General features: G+C 40.4%; 1 protein-coding gene across 9 annotated transcripts in view; it reads right to left on the bottom strand.

Annotated features, from left to right (window-relative positions):
- The window catches only part of LOC105492691 (LY6/PLAUR domain containing 6B), a 188844-nt gene that overhangs the window by 36711 nt on the left and 134997 nt on the right, over positions 1-17136 (bottom strand). Inside the window, exon 5 of one of the 9 annotated variants that reach the window (XM_071072719.1) lies at positions 14257-14314. The exons of the other annotated variants lie outside the window; for them this stretch is intronic. The gene's annotated coding sequence lies outside the window, so the exon portion shown is untranslated. The remainder of the gene's footprint in view (positions 1-14256; positions 14315-17136) is intronic. 9 annotated transcript variants of the gene reach the window in all.

Raw genomic sequence — 17136 nt, 5'->3', positions numbered from 1 at the left:
AGTCTGTCTCTTTAATCACCCCTGTTAGGAATATAAAATCTCCTGAAAATAAGTCACACAGCTCTCTATACATCATGAGTAATTCACCAACATAAAAGCTACAGATTGTATCATCATTATCGGCACTGCCAGCTAGCTGCTAAGAGTTATTGAGATGAGTAGACTTGGTTTGAGGGTTAAAACAGTGCGTGTGCTGTCTCTGAAAATCATCTGCATAACTGCAGAGCTTTCTAATTCATGTTGAAGACCCATCATTATGTCAGGAGAAATTGAGGCTCTCAGGTCCCCAGCCTGATAACGCAATACACAAGCCTCCCTTTGGGTTCTTCCTGAAGGACCAGCATCACGGTGGGAGGTGGCAGTGGGCCAGCCAGCCGGCATGCACTCATCTCCTGCCTGCAGCTAGCTGGTGATTCTGAAGTCAGTGTGTACCGCTGCGACTTTCTTTGCCCACTCCCAAACTTGGGAATCTACAAATTGACTAATGAAGGAAAAATAAGAAATCTCATGACCATGGTAGTAGACAGAAATGAAAACGGATATATACTTTTATTCCTGAGTTCGATTTTAAAAGCAATCTCCATTCCACCAAGCTTTAAAGGGCCGCCTCTCATTCCATCGGGGAAGGTGGAGAGCACGTTTGTGCAGACTAGCCTGGCCTTTGACAGATTTATTGACAAGACCCACTGGCTAGAGTAAGTACAGGGATGCATCATCTGTTGAGAAAGAGAAGAATATATACCACTGACAGGTTTCCAAGAGCTCATAAAACAGCCGTCAGGCCTAGAAGATCATGTCTACAATGTATTAGTATCAGGAAGAAAGCATTAAAGGCATTTCTCAAGTTTAACGGAAAACAAAATTTCAAAAGCAAGGTGAGTTAGCTGCCAGTGTCTGAAGTTGATGGAGACGCAGAGTCCCTTGACTTTGACAGGCTCTGCTCTGTGAACAGGGACTACACACTGCATGGCGTCAGTCACTTCGTTGCTTGTTGTCAGCCGAAAGGACAGACCGTTCAGGTAGCACTGTTTAGTCTCACGGGGGTAGGGGAAGTAGTGATAGGAAACTGACTTTTAGTTAATTTTGCACTGACCTCTAGATCATAGTGGTGGACAAGATGTTGTCTTTATAATATTTTAAAATAGATTTCTAAAAGATGAAAACTAAATATGAAAACACTGACATTATGGGATGGCGATAGAGGAAAGAACAATGGACACTGTCTATATGCTGAATCCACATGGAAAGATTGTGCTGGAAGCCTAATTACCTCTCAGCCTGAGCATTTAAACCTCTGGCCCCTAATGGAACACGAGTTCTTCTTAAGACTTAGTGTATTTTAGATTTAATTGGATTCAAGGATATTTTTCTCAGATCCTCAACTTAAGAACTATTAGGCACTGTTTAACCTGAAAAAAACAAATACTTCTTGGAGTCTCAATTTTCTCATCTATAAATCAGGACAGTAATACTTACATGTTAGGGATATAGTACAGAGTAAATTATAAAAAATGCAGTGAAAAAATACAGTGAAAATTAAATTAATAAGTACAAAGTGTGTTTTACAATGCCTAGCATATAATAAGTGCTCAACAAACATTACCTTACTTCCAGTTCTACTCACTTTCAATAGTACAAACAAAACAAAACAAAACAAAACAAAAACAAAAACAAAAACAAAAAAACTCTTGCAGAAGGGATATAGTGCCAGGTTGTGTAAGGAGAAGATGCAGTTTGAGCTTTCTTGTTGTTTGGGCAGCAGATTTTGTGAACCACCATCAGTCCTATAAACAGGCTCTGCACATCGCCTGCTAAAGCTGCTCATTGCAGAGAATGGATAATGAAGCACCGGCAGGCATGAGATTTGCTCACAGAGCATTAGCCATCTACTCCAATCCCTTGCAGATCCCACAGCAAAGCATCCTGCTGTTGACTCCCAAAATGTCGGGCCTCTAAGCCAAAAATCAATGTATGAGTTGTTTCATTGCCCCTGGTAATTTGCATCCATTTTCTTTACAAAAAGCAATGCTACTGGCTGCCAAAGTAACAAGGTGAAGGGGAATAAGAGACAGGAGGAAATAGCCAAATGGGAGCAGAGCTAAGGTAACCAAATAAACATCTCTCTTTACTGCCAAGATACTAAAAACATAATCCCAGCCAGCTTTGTGAGTTACCACCTTAGCCACATGGCTACATATTTGATGGGAACAGAGATCCAACAATGGAAAAATAAAAGCATTTCCCCACCAAATGAGTAGCTGGACATGCATTTGAAGAAGAATGGCATTGGGGTGTTCCAGGCTGACTCTCTCCATGCAACGCTAATCAAATTTACCCAGTTCACGTGCTTGGGGGCCATTTCTCTAACCACAGATGCTGCCAATTCCACCTGCAATCTAAAAACCCAGACTGTGCATTCGGTTCCTCAGTTCACAACAATAATAACTGAAATACCATTTTTTCATGTCCTACAGAATGCAAACACAGCTGAATTGATCTACTTCAAATCTTCATAAACAATTCAACTGAGGATGAAAGCAGGTAAGACATTTCAAAGTGAGGATGTTTAGATGACCAGGTACATGGGGATGGTGTGTGTATGGGGAGAGGCACTTTTTGGCAAAGTTATTACTGGTTTAAAGCACAGGTGCTACTCTAATTTTAAAGTTTGTCAGGTATGCATACTATATGGCTGCATGGGACGTCTTTTAGAATCAAATCCACTGCCTTCTGTAGTCTTTGGGGTGGCTGCCATGCTAGCATGTAGGTGGCCCTCAGGCAGGTCTTATCAACTGCCTGTAGTCCCCTGTTTAGCCCGAATGCCCCACCAAAGAAAAACATCAGACATAGTTTGGAAGTCTGTGAATCAAATGGTTGAGGAAAGGGCAAGAAAGTCAGTAGATAACATGACTAAGTACAAGCCACAGGTCAGGGGTTAGGACGTCGGGGGGCAGGCAGAGGGGTCTTTGCAGGCATTTGGAGTCCAGCTCCAGAGAGCTCATCAATGGAGGTTTTATTCCCTTGTTTCAATACCCTGCCGCACTAATGATTGACTCCTTACTCTGTAAGGCCCAGCTCAAATTTTACTTCCCTTGTCCTGAGCTCACCAGGTGGTTGTCTGCTCTCTTGGACATATATTTACTAGGTATGATTTACTCTCTTATGTTTATAAAACTCCATATTTATTATACAAGTAACACAAACACATACGTGTGTGCATACATGCACATACAGTCACATGCTGCATAATGATGGTTTAGTCAAGGATGAACAGCGTATACAACAGTGGTCCTACAAGATGATAATGGAGCTGAAAAACTTACATCCCTTATTGACTTCATAGTCATATAACATCATAGCACAGCGCATTACTAAAATGTTTGTGCTGATGCTGGTGTAAACAACCTTACTGTGCTGCTTGCTGTCTAAAGCTACAGCACAGACAATTATGTACAGTACGTAATACCTGATAATAAACGATTATGTTACTGACTTATGTATTTACTATATTTTATTATTATCTTAGAGTATACTTTTATTTATTTGTTTTAAAAAGTTCACTGTGAACAGCCTCAGGCAGGTCCTTCAGGAGGTATTCCAGAAGAAAGCATTGTTATCATAGGAGATGTCAGCTCCATGCATGCTATTGCCCCTGAAGATCTTCCAGTGGGACAAGATGTGGAGGTGGAAGACAGTGATGTTGATGATGCTGACCCTGTGTAGGCGCAGGCTAATGTGTGTGTTTGTGTCTTAGTTTTTATGACAAAAGTTTAAAAAGTAAAAAAAAAAAAAAAAAAAAAAAAAAAAAAATTAAAAATTTGAAAAAAGAAAAAAGACTGATAGAATAAGGATATAAAGAACAAATATTTTTGTATAGCTGCAAAATGTGTTTTAAGCTAAATGTTATTACTTAACAGTCAAAAAATTAAAAATGTTTTGGTTTATAAAGAATTACAGTAAACTAAAATTAGTTATTAAAACATATTTTTAATAAATTTAGTGTAGCCACTGTAAAGTATAAAAACACTAAGTATAGTGTTTTTCAAGTCTACAATAATGTCCCAGGCCTTCACATTTAACTCACCACTCACTCACTCACCCGCCCAGAGCAACTTCCAGTCCTGCAAGTTCTATTCATGGTAAATGCCCTATACAGGTGTACCACTTTTTATCTTTCATACAGTATTTTTATTGTACTTCTTCTATGTTTAGATATATTGGATGCCCAAATACTTCCCATTGTGTTACAACTCTCTGCAGTACTCAGTATAGTAATATGCTGTATAGAATTGTAGCCTAGGAGGAATAGGCTATACCATATAGCATGAGAGTATAGTAGGCTATACCATCTAGGTTTGTGTAAGTGCACTCTATGATGTTTGTACAATGACAAAATTCCTTAATGATGCATTTCTCAGAACATATTCTTGTCATTAAGTGACACCTGACTATACACACACACACACACACACACACACACACACAGAGAGAGAGAAAGAGAGAGAGACGAAAGAGATTATGCACAGAGTATTATAATTATTTATCTCTTCCCTTTGCTAGACTATAAACTTTATATTTTTATTTCCAACTCTTATTCTAGGTTCAGGGGCACATGTGCAGCATGTGCAGGTTTGTTACACAGGTAAACGTGTGCCATGGCAGTCTGCAGCACAGATCATCCATTCATACAGGTATTAAGCCCAGTATCCACATTCTTCCTGATTCTCTCCCTCCTCCCACCCCCCAACCTCCGACAGGAATCCAGCAGCACATCAAAAAGCTAATCCACCACGAACTAATAGGCTTCATCCCTAGGATGCAAGGTTGGTTCAATATACACAAATCAATTAATGCGATTCATCACATAAACAGAACTAAAGACAAAAACCACATGGTTATCTCAATAGATACAGAAAAGGCCTTTGATAAAATTCAACATCCTTCATGTTAAAAACTCTCAATAAACTAGGTATTAAAGGACCATACCTCAAAATAATAAGAGCTGTACATGACAAACCCACAGCCAATATCATACTGAATGGGCAAAAGCTGGAAGCATTCTCCTTGAAAACTAGCACAAGACAAGGATGCCCTCTCTCACCACTCCTATTTAACATAGTATTGGAAATTCTGGCCAGGGCAATCAGGCAAGAGAAAGAAATAAAGCATATTCAAATAGGAAGGGAGGACGTCAAACTATCTTTGTTGGCAGATGACACCATGTTTTTTCTAGAAAACATTGTCTCAGCCCAAAAGCTTCTTAAGCTGATAAGCAACTTCAGCAAATTCTCAGGATGCAAAATCAATGTGCAAATTACAAGTATTCCTTTACACCAAGCTGAGAGACAAATCATGAATGAACTCCCATTCACAATTGCTACAACAAGAATAAAATATCTAGGAATACAGCTAATAATGGAAGTGAAGGACCTCTTCAAGGAGAGCTATAAACCACTGCTCAAAGAAATCAGAGATGACACAAACAAATGGAAAAACATTCCATGGTCATGGATAGGAGGCATCAATATCATGAAAATGGCTATACTGCCCAAAGCAATTTATAGATTCAATGCTATTCCCATTAAACTACCATCGACATTCTTCACCGAATGAGCCTATAAGGTTTTTGAAAGCAGGAACCATGTCTTGTAAATTGAGTACTAGACATGACACTGAACATTCACAAATAAACAAATCTCTGAATCAATAAATAAAGGTGCAGATTAATGTGCAGATAAGTAGCTGGTTTATAAGCAAACAGAAAAAAAAGGAAGTGATTAGTTAGGTCCAGGATGTGTATCATAATGTAAAGTCAAGCCGAATAAATCTTCCTTCTTTTGGACACGGTTACAAGATATCACATCAGGAGAATTCCATACACAACCTAGATTTTGGCAAAGCAATAAATAGAATATTCTATCCTTAGGGAAATGATAGCAAATTATGAGCTGCCAAATAATTTTTTTTAATAGATGAGTCTCAACCCTAATGTGTTAATAGTATCCTGTGGAACTCTGTCATTTATTGTAGTTAACATTTTTATCAATTACTTGAATAAAGATAAGACATTTTTATCAAACTTACTGATGGCACAAAGCCAGGAATAGCAGCTACTATGTTTCATAGCAGAATCAAGACGCAAAAAAAAAAAAAAAAAAAAAAAAAGGCCTGACAGACTAAAGCATCAAGCTGAAATCAACAAGATGTTAAAGATAAACTTAGGTTCAAATAATCAACAGCACAGGCAAAGAGTAACCAAGACCTCGCTAGTTAGCAATTCATCTATATGAATTATAAGTAATTATAAACACCATGTCTTTTTTAAAAAACAAAACAAAACACAGTAATAGTACTGCTGCTTAAAGAAACTAATGCACAATGGAACCTCATCCTGAATCAAACAAAATTCTTCTTCACAATTGTATTAGTCAGGGTTTTCCAGAGAAATTCAACCCATAGAATATATATATATATATATATATAAAAATTAAAAGATACTGGTTCATGATATTAGAAAGGCCAAAAAGCCCCATCTGCAAGCTGGAAACTCAGGAAAGCTGGTGGTATAGTTTGGAGCTGGGAGACCTGGGATCTAATGGTGTTGATTCCAGTCAGAGTCTGAAGGCCTGAGAACCAGGAGCACTGAAGGCAGAAGATCCATGTCTCAGCTCAAGCAGTCAGGCAGAGAGAGCTAATTCAATCCTCCTCTGCCTTTTTGTTCTGTTCAGGCCCTTAATGGATTGGACAGTACTCACCTACATAGAGGAGGGCCATCTACCAATTAAAGTTTAGCTCATCTCTTCTAGACACACAGACACACCCAGAAATAATGTTTTACTAGCTATCTAGGCACCCCAGACCTTCATGAGTGTGATCACCATTGGAATATTACATCCAGTTCTGATTAGGAGGTTCACAGAACAGATGTCCTGGTTGGACCACTGAACAAGGCATAATCACATGCTGTATCAACTCTGACCTGAAATCACCTCTCCAAGAAGAGCTTTGCCCTTACAAATCCACGCATGTGGTCGGGTAGGTTTTGAAGCCCATGAAGACTGGTCTGAAGAAGGAGATCCTGCTGCTGATACCTTAATGGAAGGAGGGTGATATGGTTTGGCTGTGTCCCCACCCAAATCTCATCTTGAATTGTAGTTTCCATAATCCTCACATGACATGGGAGAGACCCAGTAGAAGGTAATTGAATCATTGGGGTGGCTATCCCCATGCTGCTATTCTTGTGATACTGAATGAATTCTCACAAGGTCTAGTAATTTTATAAGGGGCTTCTCCCTCTTTTGCTCATTCTTCTCCTTCCTGCCGCCATGTGAAGAAGGACATGTTTGCTTCCCCTTCTGCCATGATTGTAAGTTTCTTGAGGCCTCCCCAGCCATGCTGAACTATAAGTCAATTAAACCTCTTTCATTCGTAAATTACCCAGTCTCAGTATATCGTTGTTAGCAGCATGAGAACAAACTAATACAGAAGCATATGGAAATTGAGGAGGAAATGAGCCAAAAGGGCAGAGGGTAGAAACCAGGGGCCTGGGAGCCATAAAGCAGGGTGCTTGAATTGAAGACATGCAATTCAGGATGGAGGGGAATCACAATGCCTTGGGCTCTCACACAGATCACCAGTTTTTATTGTAGATCCTGGGAAAGAAACCACAGAGCAAATTTCAGTAAACCAACACATCTTCAGCAGCATAGTGCCAATGTTCTTACATCTTTAAATAATGGAGAAGAGCACTGAAAAAATATTTTTCTTATTCAAACCCTTTCCCTGCCATCCATATGTTATTGTAAACACGTGGCACTTCTTGAGTCCTCTTTTCCATATACTCCTTTCCTCTCCACCCATCCCACTCACAGATATAAAGTAACAACAAGAAAATAGGCTGGGGATATGGGATCAAAAAAAAAAAAATCAGACTTCAAAAAAAAGCTCTCACATAAGGAATGAGAAAAACAGAATTCCTATCCTTGAGTTATAAAAACTGAAAGGGAAGGGGAATTTTGTAGACCCAGAAAGTGATGAAATGAGGAGAAAGACATCAAGTTTACCCAAAAGGTAATAAAATATTGTATTTGTTTTTTGATTATGAAAAAGAAAATAAATCATTAAAATGACTGTCAGAATGCCTCAAGGACAAGAGCATGGAATAGGACTTGGTTATAAATGCTGTGGAGAGTAATAAAAGACTTGGTGTTGTTTCCTTAGCATTTGCCTGGGCTGAGCCTTCCTATTTCAACACAGGAATCACAGGCAATGGTAAAGTCAATCCGCTCCTGGACACACATTATTGCCTTTCCATTCAGGCCTTATCCGAGAGCACCAGAGTGGCGGCTCCCACCTGCAACCAGGTCCTATCTCACACTGATCCAACAGGACATGCTGGCAAACTGCCAGGGCTTCAGGATCACCATTTGTTTCATTTTCACAGCCACTAATTATTTCATATATGCCTGCTTATAAAACATTTATTTTTCTTAGTTCTCAGGATTCAAGATGAAGAAGACAAGGCTCCTGCCCCAAGGAGTTCTGTCTAAAGTCTAAAGGGCCTTGGATTAATTCTGATGTTGTTTAATGATGTATTTCAAGTGCCTGAAGACAGAGAAAGGTGATAGGATAGCTCTTTTAACAGTGACTGTTGGTTTTATTTAAACCTAGGAAGGATTAGTTGAGAATTTGCAGGAAAAAGGTAGGATTTTCTATTAACCCACAAACTTACATTCAGCATTCTGCCTTGAGTATTTTCTTTTGATTTTCTATATGCCAGGTTCTCCCATAAACCATGATGTTTCAAAATACAGCCCCTACACAAAGCTATGTGTCTCTAGATCTGTAATAAATATAAATATTAAGACTTTTGAAATAAACTGAACCTTGAAATGAACTGAACACACATGGCTATCAATATGATTTCTATAACTACCCATACATCCAAATTCAATCCAGGACAATGCAGTCTCACATTTGTCTCCCAAATCAGGCACAACAGGGCCTAAGAATAGCACGGAGAACAGTGACGTGATAGAAGACAGATGGTATTTGTAAAATGGAAATGACTCCAGCTGCCTTTCAATACTCCTCATCTATGATGGCACATGTCAAGTGTGAATGCCCTCTCAGCACTGTCACAGAACAAGGCCTGAAAAAAGGTTTACTAAAATCCCCCATGAATACTGAGTGGCTAACATGCAACATGACTATGAAATTACAAGCAAGAGGTACAGGCAAATAGCTATCCATTTTCATAGCTGTATCTTTGCCCTTGTGACCAACCAGACTAGCTGTATCATCTGGTCACTCATATAATCACTCTGTACTGACCATTAAGATGTCCACTTTTGGCAATACTGACCAATACAATTTCTCAAATAGAGACATGGCTGAAGACCTGGGCCTATGAAATATCTTTCTAGAAGGAGCCACAGCTTCCATGTCCAAGGCACATTTATATAATTCACATTACTAAATAGAAACCATGGCCCTAGACTCCCATTGCCTGGAGATTTTTATTCAGTGGAAACCAAAATGCACCAGCCTGGATGACTCAGGGGGAGTGGTAATGATGGGATGAGTAATCATTCTCTTGAAGTTGCTAGTTAGGATAAGAACAGTTGTTCATTACCTGACGGGACAGGTTTCTCAGGCTGGCAGGGAACAGAACAAATAAATCAATGTCGCTTTCCTCCCTAACATCTTAAAACCCTGTATTTAAAGTCTGCATTTCAGCTCACAGCTCAAGGAAAACAATCCCCAGAACTATCCATTTGTCCTCTGGTGATAACAGGGATCGACTGAAGATAGGTGAAAAATGGAAGAGAAGAGATGTGTAACTTTAGTTTCAGGAGAGAAATCCTATGGGAACACTAGCTGGTTGTCTTTCTTAGGTCACTCCCTTGGTTATTTTAGGAATCCCTTGTATACAACTAATGCAATGTCTTTTTGAAACAAGCCAAACACACACGTTGACAAGGAACAGTAAAAGCCTCTAAAATGGCAGTCCAGTTTAAAGACTTGACAATTGAGAACCTTATCCCCTTCAAGGTCATGCTCCAATCAGACTTCCAGAGTACCACTTCCTCCTGTTTGGTCAATCAGGACTACCAATGCCTGCCAGCTTTGCTTTTTAGTAGGTTTGGTTAATTAACATGAGTTTGCTTTTGGTTTTTGCTAACATTGCCTGTTTTGGGGAATCAGTGGTGCCCAGGAGAAGGACATGAGTGTGATATGTGTGTTGAAGATGGACAGGTGAGAGACAGCTGGGTCTCTCACCTAGACCTCCAAGAGCAGGTCCATGAATGAATTAGGGTATTTCCTAATTAATCTGAATTAATCATTTCCTAATTAATCTGAATCTCCTTACCATTTCCATACTGCATTACTCTAATTTACCTTTTTTGAGGGGATATGTTAAAATACAGTTTAATTACAAATGAAGCACTATTTAAAAACCTATAGAAAATACACTGATTTAATAGATGACAAGTAACTGTCTACATAATTGTTGCCCATGAGAGTTTTGTTAGATAATACCTAAATAGGCTCATACCATGTGTGATTTTGGCAACAATCTGTTTGGGTACCCTGCTAAGGCCCCAAAGTAAACCTAAAAAGACTTGACCACACGCTTGATCAAAGCATACCTGAGGCTTAATGCAAAAGAGAAGTTAGGCCCCTATGATCAGAGTGTGTGCTGCAGGTTACATTACTGTCCAAACACATTCATTCATCGTCTATCTGGTGATTACACAGATCTGCCATCCAGGAGTAACAACCTTTACTCTTTTTCTTCTAGCAAGGACCTACATTCAGAGAACAGGCATGGGGAGACACAGCTGATAGCAGACAGAACTCAATATTCACAGTTTAAATATGGAAATGACTATGGTGAGAACAGGCAAATCATGCATGGGCTTGCCATGTTGAGACACAGAAGAGGTTTTCATCTCATTCTAGAAAGACTTCCTGAGGATAAAATTTCAAGGGCAGCTTAAGGTTAAATTTTGAATGCAATGCTTTGGTTGGATTATTGATAACAAGCTTTAAAGAAGGTGCCACTGAGGATTATGAGAACGTTGCTAAAGTGGCTGCTACTGTGGACTGGAATCTGACGGGTGCATGTGCAAATGTGTAAATATGCCTTTAGCCATTCAAAGCACCATTCCCAGCTTGTCTTCGTCACCAAGAACCAGCCTAGAGCAAGGTTTTTTGTTTTTTTTTTTTTTTTTTTTTTTTGAGACAGAGTCTCACTCTGTTGTCCAGGCTACAGTGCAGTGGTGCAATCTCTTGGCTCACTGCAAACTCCGCCTCCCTGGTTCAAGCGACTCTCCTGCCTCAGCCTCCTGAGTAGCTGAGACTACAGGCAAATGCCCCTGCACCTGGCTAATTTTTGTATTTTTTGTAGAGATGGGGTTTCACCATGTTTGCCATGAACTCCTGACCTCAAGTGACCCACCTGCCTAGGCCTTCCAAAGATTACAGGCATGACCCACCACACCTGGCCCAAAGTTCTTTTAAAAAAAAAAAAAACAAACATAAAAAAACCCTCTTTATATGTTTATTATTGTTAAGCAATCATCATCACTGCAAAGAAAAAAATCAAAAGAAGGGGCTCCCACAGAGTTTCAAGTATTGTCTTTCCTGCAACACTGGTCATAAAACCAACAAGAAAAGGGAGCAATTAAACCCAGAAATCCTAGGGTGAGTCAGAATTGCAGTGATTTAAAGGAATTGCCACATCTGAAACATCCTCTATGGGGACAAGGTGAATAAAACCTCCCTTTCAGAAAGCACGATGACTTACTCATGCACGTGAGGACCCTGTGGTAAACCACAATTTTCTGAGCCCACTAAATCATGCCTGCTCCCCTACTGTCCCAGAAGACCCAGCTGTCTCTCATCTATACCTCACCACACACATACCACACTCACATCCTTCTCCTGGGCACCACTAGTGCCCCAAAATAGGCAATGTTAGCAAAAGCCAAAGGCAAACTCATGTTAATCAACCAAACCTCCTAAAAAGCAAAGCTGCAGGCTTTGGTAGTCCTGATTGACCAAGCAGGAGGCAGCAAAAAGGACACTGGTAGGTTTGCCAGATACATCACAGAAAGCAATTAAGTTTATGGCAGGGTAAAAACAGCTCCAAAGCCCTCTGAAACAAAAGACGCTTCCTGCCTGTGGTCTGTTCTGGGCCATTCTGTCATAATGGCAGGCTGAGCTATTCAGCTGCAACAGCCAACAGTAAAACACTGTTTGGAGAGAGAAGCATCCCAATCTCTACTGCAGAGACCTGCCTGTCAGGTTTTCATTTCTATGCTAGGGGATAAACTGTCCCAGCTGGTTTGAATAAGAAAAGAGGAAAGTGAGCATCCACAAGAAAAAAAAAAAAATTACTTGATGCAGGAGAGGATTGTAAACTCTTCAAGATTAGTTAAAGGAAAAGATTTTGAAGGTAACAGAGTTTCCAGTGGTATGGGGGAAATATCCCTAGGATGTCGTGGTTGACAAGCAAGAAAGCTGTCCTTCTGAGGAGTTTTCAGTGTGGGAAGGTGAGCGATGATGGGAGGGGCGGGGCAGTCTGCAGCCTGGGTCTCCCTAGTCCCCAATCTGTGATCTCTCCTCTCTGGTGGGGCCATGCATGTCCAGATTGCCCATTTTCCCCGTCAGATTCTAGCTGGAGTTCACATTAGGGTGAACATGCAAGTCCTCCCGAGTGCAAAGTTGTAGCAAACACTCTTGGTAGCAATGGAACAGACATTGATGCCAACCTGAGCCCACATAAGACGATGAGGGTGTCAGAAGGAGGCCAGTTGTAGAGTCAAGAGACAAGGATGGGATTTAAGGGAGATAAGATACTAGACAGCCAGAGTGACTTCCCTTAAGTCTTAGATTGGCAGTCTGTCTCTCACTCCAGAGCTAAATGGAGAGTGAGATATGGCCATCCTGGAGACGCAAGTCTAGTTCTGGCTCCTAAATGTGTTCTATGCCCCTCAAACAGAAATTGTCCCTAATTTATAGATGAGAAAACTGAGGCACAGAGAGGTTAAGTAACTTCTCATTGTAACTCATATTGGTACTATGAGCCACTTTATTCATGGCTGCAAGGATGACCTCAAAACTGTCGGCAAAATTTCATTTTTCTTAGATAAACCACCTGTTCTACCTGGACACTGGACTGAATTTAGTTCAACAAACCGTAGATTAAAAAGGCTATTAACCCACCCTTTCCTTGGGATAGTCCTTAAACAAAAAGCTAAATAAACACAACATTCTTTTCTTTGGGGCTAAGTCTTTCGGATTACTTGAAGCCAAAAAATAAGAGGCTATTGGAAAGGTTATAGAGGACGTTATTAAATATCCTCATTCTTCAAATGCCTGTCAACCAAAGAGAAGAATAAGAACCCTCTACCCCCACCCCTATCCCCAGGAAATACCGTTGGGCTCAGGAGAATTACTCTGTGTTCCATGGGATAATGAGTGTCTTTATTACATCTAATTAGGGTCTCCTATAATGTGACATAACCATTTTTGGTCACTTGGGTGTACCCAGAAAGGCCTAGCAACCATCTCTAAATAGCCAATCCCCCTGTCTCTAGAAAAACCACACAGTCCAAGAGAGAACTCTGCTAAGAGTCAGGAAGATGTAATTTCCATTAACTCAAGAAGCATTAGGTTAACATGCAGACTCTGAAGCCTGACCTCCTGGGGTGGAATCCCAGGTCTATCACTTAGCTGTATGACTTTGAGGGAAGTCACTTAACGTCTCTGTGCCTCAGTTTCCTCACCTATAAGTTAGGGATAAAAATCATACCTATTCATACGATTTTGTAATGACCAAATGAGTTATGATATGTAAAGGACTTCAAATAGTGCTGGGTATATAGTAAAAACAATATTAGTGCCTGCTTGTGTTGTTATTAACTTTATTATATTCTTAGGTACATTACTGAAGACCTCCACTTTCCAGACTTCTCTCAGATGGGCTGACAAGACCATCCCTATTCCAGGATTTTTAAAAGACAAAATAAAATAATTTTAAAATAAAGTAATTTCAGATTGCTTTTATAACAAAGTTAAGAGCCTGCAATAAATTTAAAATGGCCATGAATTCTTTGCAGCTACTCCAAGTTAGAGGTGGAGTCTATTTCCAATCCCCTCCCCTTGAATCTGGGCTGGCCCTGTAGCTTTCTTTGACCAACAGAATGTGGCAGAAGAGAAGCTATGTAATTTCTGAGTTTAACTTACAGTTTTTGCTCTTGTCCTCTTGCCAGAAAGTCTGTCATGTGAAGGAGGCTGAGCTAGCCTATTGGAGGGGGAGACGATGGGCAGAAATGAGTCATCCCAACTGAGATCCCCTAGATCACCTAGCTCCCAGGTACCAGCTGAGCACAGGGGTATGAGTGACCCCAGGTGAAACTAACAGAAGAACCACCCAGCTGAGCCCAAATGGAAATGTTAGTAAAAGTGCCCAAATTGCTGACCCACAGAATCATGAGCAAATTAAACAGTTGTTGTTTTAAGCCACTATGTTTGAGGTGGTTTGTTATGCAATAAATAACTGATGCAGAGCCCTCACTGATACAAATAAGGCTTTATTATCAATAGCATTTCAAACACACACACATAAAACCAGGCCACTTGGTTATTTGCCAGCAGGTTTACCAACCATCACGTGGTGCTTCCAAGCTCTTATCTCACTGACCTAGGGCCAGTGAGGCAGCACATTCACTTGGAAAAAGCGAAGACCAATTAGTGATCAAATTTGGGAAGATGGAGGCAAGCTTTCAGCACCAAGGTAGGGTGCCAAGTTAGATCCTTGTAGAGGGATATTGTGGGAATACAGGATTTTGTTTGTTCCTTTTAGTCTGCAATAGAATACAAAGCCAGAAATGCCTGAATTTGGCTTCCTTAGAAGCAGTGTTATTCCTGGGTCTTGGATATTGCACAACAGTGTGGGTAGATACCTTCATGGCATGAGTCAGAAAATTCAAGGTCAGCATCACTAAGGGAGAATCAGGGGAGCCAGTCAGAACCAATTGTGTCATTTCCATGGTCCAGATATGTGGCTCCAAGAATGCAGGAAGCCCTGAATGCCTTCATTTTATTCTGCTGGTCAAAGCAAGTGAAGGACTTCAGGATATGCCACTCCAAAACAGGCTGTATTAGTATGATTATTTTGAGCTGAAGGCATTCGAAAAACAGCAAATGCAGAGAGAGGCTTTCTCTGAGCTCCCCTTATCTGCCTAAAGACAGACAGACACTCTAAAAGAAACTAGGTTATCATCAATTCCCTCTACAGAAGTTTCATCAACCAGGGGAGATTAACTCTTATCACGGGTCAGGAGACTAGAACACACAACCCACCCAGACAAACTCTGTCACAAACTACCGTATCTCCCATCTATTCTTCTGAGGGCCCATTCATCTTCCCAAAAAATCATTTACTCTTTTCTTAGTTGCCTACATCCCTCCTCCCCTCTCTCCTGCAAAGAGAATATATGAGCTCCTAAATCTGACTGTATCTTTGGATATTGACTTTTTTTTTCCCTATGATGCACTCATGCATATAATAAATTTGCATACCTTTTCTCCTGGTAATCTGCCTGTTGTCAGTTTATTTCATAGACCCAGTTGTCGACCCCACAGGTTAGAGTGAAAGTCTTCCCTTCCCAACACAAGAGAATGATTACATTCTAAGCTTTGATTTTACTGTGACCTAAGCAAAAGGTTACTTCACTCCAGGGCACAGGGGTAAAAACAGCAAGTTCCATAAATCAATGTTCCCTCTCCTGTAACATGAGGGAAGAACTGACACCCAAGTTTATAGGGAAATTACTCTGAAATATGTGATGAGAGGCTTTGGAAGCTTAAGTCTCCATTTGTTATAAACAAAGCTACCACACTGAAATGAAAACAATCTTACTCAATTATTTGATAAGCTGGACAGCCATGGTGCTAAAGGTTCTTACACAAGCCCGGTAGCCTTTGTCTGTGCATTACTTGTTTATTCATCTGTTTGTTGATTTCTTACCTTGTGCTATTTTGTGGGTATGTCAGCACGGAGGAAAAAGTTTGTTGAGGGTGCAGAAGTGAGAATGGTAAGAATTATATAAAAGTAAGACACCTCTCCTTCCAAGAGCTTACAGGTCTGATCATCTTGAAAAACAAAATTCCCTGCTTACAGCATCTCAGAGTAACTCCACTCAGCCCAACCAAAATTGCTGCATCTATTGAAACTACTCAGGTTATGAATCAAGAGAGTTCAGAAAACTCCTGACTGTGTGGAATCACAGAGCTGATGAGATGTTCACAGATGAAGATGCCATAAAATAAAGTAACTTACCCAAGAACTTGCAGCTAGCTTTGGCGCAGAGCTGAATCTGGGCTCCAAGCAAGCAGGACTCCTGCCCCACCCCACAGAGACCCCTCTCAAGATGCAAGGTATTTACAATGTGAGGGGATACAGGCACCCCACAATTCCAACCCAGTTGCCCAGAAAACAGAAATTAGCTATCATATACGGTGAGCAGAAGCTCCACACTTATCATGTAGGAGCAAGTCAAGGATATAACTTCTTGTGGTGTAGACTTAAGGCTCTCTAACCACACACATTTAATAGAGTACTCAGCAGCCATTAAAATAGGCAAAAGCACAAGAAACGACTTGTGTTACATTTAAAGTTCAAAACTTAAGTACATAGAGACTATGTGAAGAAAGTCAATACAAAGGGAAAAACAACAGCAAAATGCACTAAAGTGTTCATGACTACAAGTGGCACCTTTTAAAATTGAGTGATTTTTACTCTTAATTCTTTCTGCTGTTCTCCATGGGCCAAATATGCTTTAACGATCTTGAACTACTAAAATGCTCTTGAATTTGTTGGCTACCTTCATGCAGAAGAGATAGCTAGAGTGTCAATAGTAGGTGGTGGTTGGGGCAAAAGGGAATGTGACCAGGGGCGAGTGTGGACATTGAGTAAAGCTCAGTCGTAAATACTCCGTGTTGGTTGGCCCCATTCGGTGCTGTTTAATTGGTTACATCCCAGTTCTGCCACTTTTTGGGTTGATTGTCTAACTTTAGGCAACTTACTAATCTCTTAGGTAAGCCTCAGTTTCATCAACTGTA

Source organism: Macaca nemestrina, chromosome 11, assembly GCF_043159975.1.
Source record: "Macaca nemestrina isolate mMacNem1 chromosome 11, mMacNem.hap1, whole genome shotgun sequence".
Taxonomy (NCBI): Eukaryota; Metazoa; Chordata; class Mammalia; order Primates; family Cercopithecidae; genus Macaca; species Macaca nemestrina.
Note: the sequence above shows the minus strand (reverse complement) of the source record. Positions and strands in the feature narration are given on the sequence as shown.